Consider the following 9148-nt stretch of genomic DNA (forward strand, 5'->3'; position numbering starts at 1 on the left):
ATTCCTAGGTATTTCAGTTTCTTGGATGGTGTTGTGAAAGGAATTTTTTGCCCTATTTCTCTCTCAGTGAGTCTATTGTTCGTGTAGAGGAAAGCTATTGATTTTTGTGTGTTGACCTTGTAACCAGCTACTTGACTGAATTTGGTTATTAAGTCTAGAAGACTTTTGGTGGAGTTCTTGGGGTCTTCTATATACAGTATCATGTCATCTGCAAATAATGACAATTTGACTTCTTCATTTCCTATCTTTATTCCTTTTATTTCTTACTCTTGTCTAATTGCCGTGGCTAATGTTTCCAAAACTATATTGAACAGGAGTGGTGATAGTGGATATCCTTTTCTTGTTCCTGATTTTAGTGTGAAGGATTTCAGTTTTTGACCATTTAGTATGATATTGGCTGTTGCTTTTTCATAAATGGCTTTTATCAGATTGAGGTAGAGACCATCTATTCCAATTTTTTGTAGGGTTTTAATCATAAATGCATGTTGGATTTTGTCAAATGCTTTTTCTGCATCTATTGAGATCATCATGTGATTTTTGTCCTTGGCTCTATTGATATAGTGTATTACATTGATTGATTTGCATATGTTGAACCATCCCTGCATCCCTGGGATGAATCCCACTTGATCAGGGTGTATGATCTTCTTGATGATCTTCTGCATTCTATTTGCCAGTGTCTTACTAAGGATTTTTGCATCTATGTTTATTAGTGAGATTGGCCTATAGTTCTCTTTTTCAGTTGGGTCTTTCTCGCTTTGGAGATCAAGGTGATGCTTGCTTCCAGGAATGAATTTGGGAGTATTGCTTCCCTTTCAATTTCATTGAAGAGTTTAAACAGTAGCGGCAGTAGCTCCTCTCTAAATGTCTTGTAGAATTCAGCAGTGAAGCCATCAGGATCTGGGCTTTTCTTAGTTGGTAAGTTTTTAATTATGTTTTCAATTACATTGATTGATATTGGGTTTAGAATTTTTAGGTCTTCTTCATTCAACTTTGGTAATACACATATATCTAGGAATTTGTCCATTTCTTCTGTGTTTTCCATCTTATTGTCATATAGGTTCTCGAAGTATGTATTGATGATCCTCTGGATTTCTGCTGGGTCTGTTGTAATTTCACCCTTTTCATTCCTAATTGCATAGATTTGGGCTTTTTCTTTCCTTTTTCTGATAAAGTTGGCCAAGGGTTTGTTAATTTTATTTATTCTTTTGAAGAACCAATTCTTGGCTTTATTAATTTTTTGTATCATTCTCTTAGTCTCCATTGCACTGATTTCTCCACTGATCTTTACAATTTCCTCCCTTGTATGAGTTTTGGGTTTGTCCTGCTCTTCTTTTTCTAGAAGCTTGAGGTTCAGTATCAGATTGTTTAATTGGGCTCACTCTGTTTTCCTAATATGAGTATTCACTGCTATGAATTTCCCTTTAAGACTGCCTTTATTGTGTCCCACAGATTCCAATATGTTGTATTGTCATTGTCATTTAATTGAAGGAACTGTCTGATTTCTTCTTTAGTTTACTTTGTGATCCATTGGTTATGCAAAAGTGTGCTGTTCAATTTCCATGTGTTTATGAAATTCTTGCAGTTTATTTCACCACACTATGGTCTGATAATATACAGGGCATAACTTCAATTCCTTTGCACTTACTTGACGTGTTCTATGAGTGAATATGTGGTCTATTTTGGAGAATGACCTGTGTACAGCTGAAAAGAACGTGTATTCTGATTTTGTGGGGTGGAACACTCTGCAAACATCTGTTAAGTTCTTTTGTTCAAAATTTCGATTGAGTTCTAGTATTTCATTGCTTATTTTTTGTCTAGTTGATCTATCTATTTGTGACAGTGAGGTATTGAGGTCCCCCACTACAATTGTATTAGTGCATATATAACTTTTCATGTCCGTTAGTATTTGTTTTATATAGTTGGGCGCACTAGTGTTTGGTGCATAGATATTTATGATTGTCATCTCTTCCTCTTGGATTGTTCCCTTTACAAGGATGTAGTGTGCTTCTTCATCTCTCTTAATCAGTTTTGGTTTGAAATCTACTTGATCTGCAAAGAAGATAGCTACTCCTGCTCTTTTTCAGGTTCCCATCACATGGAGTATTGTTTTCCACCCTTTAACTTTCAGTCTATGAGTTTCCTTTTCAATTAAGTGTATTTCTTGTATGCAGCATATTGTTGAATTTTGCTTCTTGACCCATTCTACCAGTCTATTTCTTTTAATTGGTGAATTGAGACCATTAACATTGATGGTTATAGCTGAAATGTATTGACTTGTCATTGCCATGACTTTTTCTTTTTCTTGGGTTCTCCCCCTTTACATTTCATTTCTTGTTGTGCCAGATGGGTTCATTCTGCTTTGCTTCCTGGGGTTGTGATCCTCAATGTCTATTCCTAGGATATTGTGTAAAATTTTTTGGAGTGCTGGTTTGGTATTCCCAAAGTTCCTAAGGTGCTCTTTGTCATGAAAGTATCCTATTTCTCCATCACTTTTGAAAGATAGTTTTGCAGGGTACATCAATCTGGGTTGGAGGCTGTTTTCTTTTAGGGCTTGGAATATGTCACTCTAAGCTCTTCTTCCCTTGAGGGTTTATGTTGAGAAGTCTGCTGTGACTCTGATGGGCTTTCCTTTGTATGTGATTTGTTTCTTTTCTCTAACTGCTTGTAGAACTTTGTTCTTCTGTTGTGTTTCTAGAATCTTAACAATTATATGCCTATGTATAGATTTTTTTTGATCAAGGCTAGTTGGGGTCCTATATCCTACTTATCTGTATGTCAAGTTCTTTTCCCCTGCTTGGGAAGTTTTCTGCCATCACTTCTGTGAAGAGTTTTTTTTAATGTCATCTGCACTCTGTCCTGTTTCTTCGTTGATTCTGATCAGTCTTATGTTATTCTTCTTTGCATCGTCTAGCAGGTGCTGGATTGATTTCTCATGGTCCCTTACTATTTTAAAGAGATTTTTCTTTTCCTGTTTACTAATTGCAATCTTATCTTGTACATCTGAAATTCTGTCCTCACATTGGCTCATTCTGCTGCATAAATTTCAGTGGAGTTTTTAATCTCCTGGAAATCTGTTTGCATCTGTTTTATGGATTCCATTTGTTTCCTATGTTGGGATTCTATCATGTTCCTCAGCTCCTCTCTAGATTTATTAATCATATCTTGCACTATGAGCACAATCTCTGCTGTTATCTGAGATATTGATTCTGATATTGCTTTTTCCAGATCCTCTTTTGTTCAAGGAGTACAGGTGGTTGAGTATTAGAGTGTTCCATCTCATTTCCCTTTGGCGTTGCTGTAGGTGATCTGGAAGTCTGGTTTTGAGACCTATTTACCTGTCTTCTCATTCTGATGGGGGATGGGAGTGCTGTTGGCATCCTCACGGCTCATGTCCTCTGCTCTGGGTGCCGTGAAATGGGAGCCCAGAAGCCCCTTCCTCTGGGCTGGGAGTGGTGGTACTGCTGACTTTATTTTCCCTTGTTTGTGCTTACTCTGCAGGTACAAGTTAAGTAGCCAGAGAGCTTGTTGTGTTATGTGTGCAATTTATATCTTGGTATGGCTTGTTGTCCACACATTTGTTTGCTATATTTTGTTACCCTTTTGGGAAATTAGCCTGATCTCCACCTACCCCAGTTTGTAACTGGCTTTTTCTTTTGGGTTACTGATTTGGTCTGGAATGCTGCCATGTTGCCCTGTCACATGGCTGGCTGCCATATTGTCTTGTTATGCAGCTAGACACTATCTTGCATCGACTGCTGCCATTTCTCTCCTTTTTCCTTTTTTTCCCAGTTGGCTTTATGAGCTGAGCTTCTTCTTTTAGAGAACATGTGGGCTTTTGGAAACAAGAGGGAAGAACCTATTTTCTTTTGAATTATTATTTTTTTTTTTGGTACTGGGGATCGAACTCAGGTCCTTGCGTTTATGCAGCAGGCGGCGAAATCACTGAGCTAAATCCCCAGCCCTCTTTTGAATTATTTTAACACTGTCTTCCCACACTGGACAGAAAAATTTGTCCTCTAAAAAAAAAAAAGCAAAACAAAAACTCCTGTGGCTTTTGCCAGTGGGGCAGCAACAAAAGGCACAAGAGGTGTGAACATTTTATGGTGTGAACTGCCATTCCCTGTGCACATGGCCTCCTCTCACCCCCTCTCCGTCACCTTGGTCTGGGTGCACAGAGAGGCTGGGTTGGGAACGCAGCCACTCTGACTGATGTACACATCCATGGAAGCCTGAGGAGAGGACAGGTGGGCCAAAGCTACCGACATGCATGCCTTTGTGTTGGTGTTGAGTCCCTGCACCCTGCAGTGGGAGGCAGCCAGGCCAGCCCTAGATAACTGGGCTCCCTCTGGGTCCAAGAGCCCTCCTGGAGCTATCCTTTGTTGGCCTGGTTCCTTCCTTGTTTGAACACAGGTAATTCAAGAAGATATGCCTGACAGCCTGAGCAGAACAAATGAACAGTGTTTAAAACTTAACTAAAGTGATTGTGAATATACAAAAGCAGAATCATCCCTGCTCTTAGGGGAAAAAAAGTATTTCAATCTCTAGTGCCTCAAACAAAGTATCAAAGCCTTTTTACTATCAGACTAAAATACAAGAGATATTTTTCCCATATGGCTTCACTCTCCTTAAGTAGAGAGCCATTGAGTGGCTCAACTGTGTGGCTAAGGGAACTCCATTTGGGAGGAGTCAAAGGACTAGGTAAGGCCATTAAGTGGCTCATTCCTCTTCTCCCTAAGAAATTAATGAGCCCCAATATGGAGACAAAAAAGGCCTCAGTGGGCTTTCTTCTGTGCCTCTGTGAATGATGGCCAGCATCACTCTATGGTTCAGTCAGAGATGTATATCTAGTCAGTGTTAGGGTCTCACAAGGAATGCTTTGTGGGGCTTTTGGGTCTCCTCTTTCCTCATGAGATGCCATCTTAGGGAGCCAAGACCTATTTGTCTCTCTCTTTTGGCCCCAACACAAGCCAATGGGAAATTTCTTGGACTTGCCATGAAGATTTCACCAACTTTGCCACTAGGCCATATCTTTGATGAATGGGAAAGGTTTGATCCTGACAATTTAAAACACGAACAGTTTATCTACCACTACAATAGAGTTTGAGTTCAGTATGAATTGGGAAATGCTGAGAGATGGGTACAGGATGGCACTTTAAACTATGAAACTATTCTTTAGTTACAGCATTTCTGCTTAAAACATAAAAGATGGAATGAAATCCCTTATGTCTAGGTTTTTGTGACTCTTTTATCACATGAAATGCCCCCCAAAGGAGAGGATAACCCTGTCCTGGAACCCCCACTTGTCTCTCAGGGGATGTGGGTCTCTCTGGTCTGTTTGGTAAAAACAACCACACTGGGAGGTCTCCTCAACCTCCACCTTATAGGTCCCAGGCCAATAAATCAGGTCCATTCCCTCCAGGTGACTCAGGGACTCATTAGAGCCTCGAACCCAGCATTTCTCAGCCCCCTAATCATTCTCTACAGACAGCTTTAACTCCTGCAGGATGAACCCCAAGTGGTGCTTCTTATTACTCTAATTCACAAGAGAGGTCCCAAGGGTGGAAGGGAATACTTGAATGCAGGTTCTTTTGCAGATATCCAGCAGTGCAAAGAATAACTAGGCCAACTGTCAGAGGACCCTAGTAAGTTTGTAGATGGGTTTCAAACTTTGACCCTTCTTTTGATTTATCATAAGATGTCCAGTTCACCTTGGTCATTTGCTATACCCCAGATGAAAGACAAAGAATCTTACAAGAGGCTAGGAACTATGCAAATGAACAATATGCTTTATAAGGGGAGGGAAACCACCCCAGAGAGGCTATTCTTCCTTCAACAGAACCAAACTGAGATTATAATACTAGTGTGGGACTAAAAATGATGTCTGATACGCTAGCTGCTCTTACCTGGGGGATAAAAGGATGCATTAGAAAGTCTGTTAGGTATGATAAAGTGAGTGGGGTCATACAGGGCACAGAGGAGAATCCAGCTGTCATCTGTAGTCAATTACTAAAAATCTTTCTTGACTATACTAATATAGATCTATCTTCCAGGGAGGGAGAAGTATTAGTGGGATGCCATTTCGCTTGTCAATCAGGCCAAGCTATTCGGCATAAGCTACAAAATTTTCAGATAGGGCCACAAACACTTGTGGCTCAATTGCAGAACATGGCCTTTTCTGTGTTCAACAATCAGGACCCAGAGGAGGGACAGAAGAAAAAGGCTGAGATTATAGCTATTGCAATTGGCAATGCTTTAAACCCACCCAGATCATCTAAGAGAAACTCCAGGGACAAACAGGAAAAGAGTTCCTGTTTCAAGTGAAAGGGAATTGGATGCTGGTCACGAGATGGCATCAAGCCACCATCTGGGCCCTGCTCCAAATGTGAGGCAGCTGATGCGCCTGACTGGTGGCATTGGAGGTTTGACTGTCCTTGTTCCCAGAGAGGAGCTAGGCCAGCCAGAACCCTCATTTCCTGCTCTGACAACTGAAGAGGCCCAGAGGAACCTGCAAAGCTCCTGTCCATGCACATCACATCTCCTCTGAGGAACCCTGGATAAACTTGGATGTCATGGGTGAGCCACCCCAACTAGTAATTCACACAGGAGTGGCTCATTCTGTTTTGATTTCCTTCTCTGGAAAACCTCCTCGAGGTCTATAGCTACAGTTGGGGTTGAGGGGTCTTCTAATTAGAGATTCTTTATTCCTCCTCTGACATGCCACTTTGAAAGCCAAATAATTAACCATGTGTTTCCAATTGTCCCACAGTGTCCTACTCCCTTGCTAGGAAGAGCTTTACTGGCAAAATTGGGGGAAATTCTCAAATTCTGGCTTAGGCCAAAACAGATTTTACTTGTTAAGACTACACCAGGTCTCCCTGACCAAATTCAGTTATGCCTGTAGTTGTAAGACTAAAAGACCCAGCTGATTTTCTAACCGAAAGCAGTATTCAATCAAGGAAAATGCCTCCAGCTACTCATAGACCGGTTTCTCAGCTACAGCTTCTGAAACCTTGTCAGTCCCCTTGCAATACTCCCATTCTCCCTGCAGTAAAGCCCTCAGGAGAATATCAGATGGTACAAGACCTCTGCCTCATTCATGAGGCTGTCATTCCAACCCCTCCTCTAGTGGCAGATCCACATACAATTAATTCTCTCTCAAGTTCCAGGGGACAGTAATTGGTTCTCAGTCTTAGATTTAAAAGACACAACTTTTTTCCCGTCTCCCTACATTCAGGCTCCCAATTTCTGTTTGCCTTTGAATGGGAAAATCCCATTACCAGAGAAAAGCAGCAATATACCTGGACAGCTCTCCCACAGGAATTTAGAGACATTCCTCACCTTTTTGCTCAGGCGCTAGATAAATACTTGAGGAACCTAAGGCTTAAACAGGCAACCGTCTTACAGTACGTAGATGACATTCAAGTTTGTACTCCAACTCAAGAATTACCCAACTCACTCTCATTTTCACAGGATGAGGACTAGCAGCAATCATTCGACACATCTGCAAAGCTTGCCCACTCTGTGCTTCCAATTATCCAGATGTATCAGTCAGTGCTTACAAGAGAAACAGATATAATATAAGATATATAAATATATAAAAATGTACAAGTTTGGCTTATAGTGGCCACCCACAGAGTCAGGTGTGGAAGAGTGCAAAAGGTCTATTTATGGGCTGGAGATCCGAAGGATCCTGTCAAAGGCCTGGAGGGCTGGGGATTTAGCTCAGTGGTTCCAGAACCTGCCTTAGTGAAAGGCAATATGGTGTAGTGGGTAAGAAGCTGGCCTCTAAACCAAATCCAGCACCTGTCTTGCAAGCGCAAGATCCTGAGTTCGATCCCTGGTACCAAAAAAAAGGCCTGGAGCTCCATGTAGTGACTGATTTGAGTCCATATCAGGAGGCCAAAGGGTCTCCACCGGAAGGCTGAAGGGTAGGAGCTGGAAGCTGAAGGGTTTGCACTGGAAGCCAAGAAACGACGTCCAAGATGAAGGTGAAGACTGGAGCTCCTCCGAAGAAACAGAAGCAATCCTTCCTTACTCATTTCCTCTTATAACATTTGGGTGACAATTCTCCTATGATGGGTTTTCCACACCCAAAACTATGCTGAACCAATTTAGTTGGGTGTTACTTACTCAAGTTGACACAATCAATCAACTGTCACACCAGGCAAGGCCAAACCACCTCCTTTGTTAGAACCTGTACAGAGAGGCACATACCCTGGGGAGGACTGGCAATTAGACTTTACCCATATGTCACTATGTGGAGGATTTACATAGATGCTAGTCCTGATTGACACCTTTACAGACTAGATTGAAGCGTTTCCTACCCATTCAAAAAAGGCTTTAGAGGTAGTCAGGGTGCTTCTTAAGGGAATCATTCCCAGATTTTGACTACCCCCTTCCCTCCAGAGTGACAATGAGCCTTCTTTTACATCCCAAATAATGCAGGGAGTGGCAAAGGCTTTAGGAATAAAGTACCAGTACGACCTCCATTCCACTTGGCAGCCTCAATCTTCTGGAAAGGTAGAAAGAGCCAGCCATACCCTAAAGTGAGCGCTGGCAAAACTTTTCAAAGAGGTGTCTGAGCCCTGTCTGGTGCTCATGAGGGTTCGTAACGTGCCCCAAACTGGATTAAATTTGCTCCCATCTGAGATGTTACATGGGAGGCCATTTCCATCCTCTGAGATAATAGGAGACCCAGAGACCATGAGACTTTTACTCATCAAACTGGGCCAAGTACAACAGGCTATCCAACTGTATGGGAATAGAGTCCTGCCAGCTCCTGACCCAGGGGGGACCATCTAGTGTCCCATCCTGGAGACCAAGTGCTCATAAAAACTTGGAGAAAAGGGACTCTTGCAGACCAGTTAAAGCCACTTTTCAGTGATCCTTGCCACAGCCACTGTAGTAAAGGTGGCAGAGATAGAAAATTGGATTTATCTTTCTAGAACAAAGCCAATCCCACTTGAACTGTCAGAAGAAAGAGTTCACCCAAAAGGAAAAATCTACTCCTGTGAGCCCTGGGAGACTTGAGATTTCTCTTCAAAAAGTAAGACTCTAGTGCTATTATAAGCAGGATCTTGCTAAGGCCATGGCTCTCAGACTCTTGAGAATTTATCTGGCATACCTCTCTGACTTGGATTCTCTTCTA

This window comes from Heterocephalus glaber, unplaced genomic scaffold (assembly GCF_053883595.1).
Source record: "Heterocephalus glaber isolate CG9 unplaced genomic scaffold, H.glaber_assembly_v1.0 deba00001497, whole genome shotgun sequence".
Lineage (NCBI taxonomy): Eukaryota > Metazoa > Chordata > Mammalia > Rodentia > Bathyergidae > Heterocephalus > Heterocephalus glaber.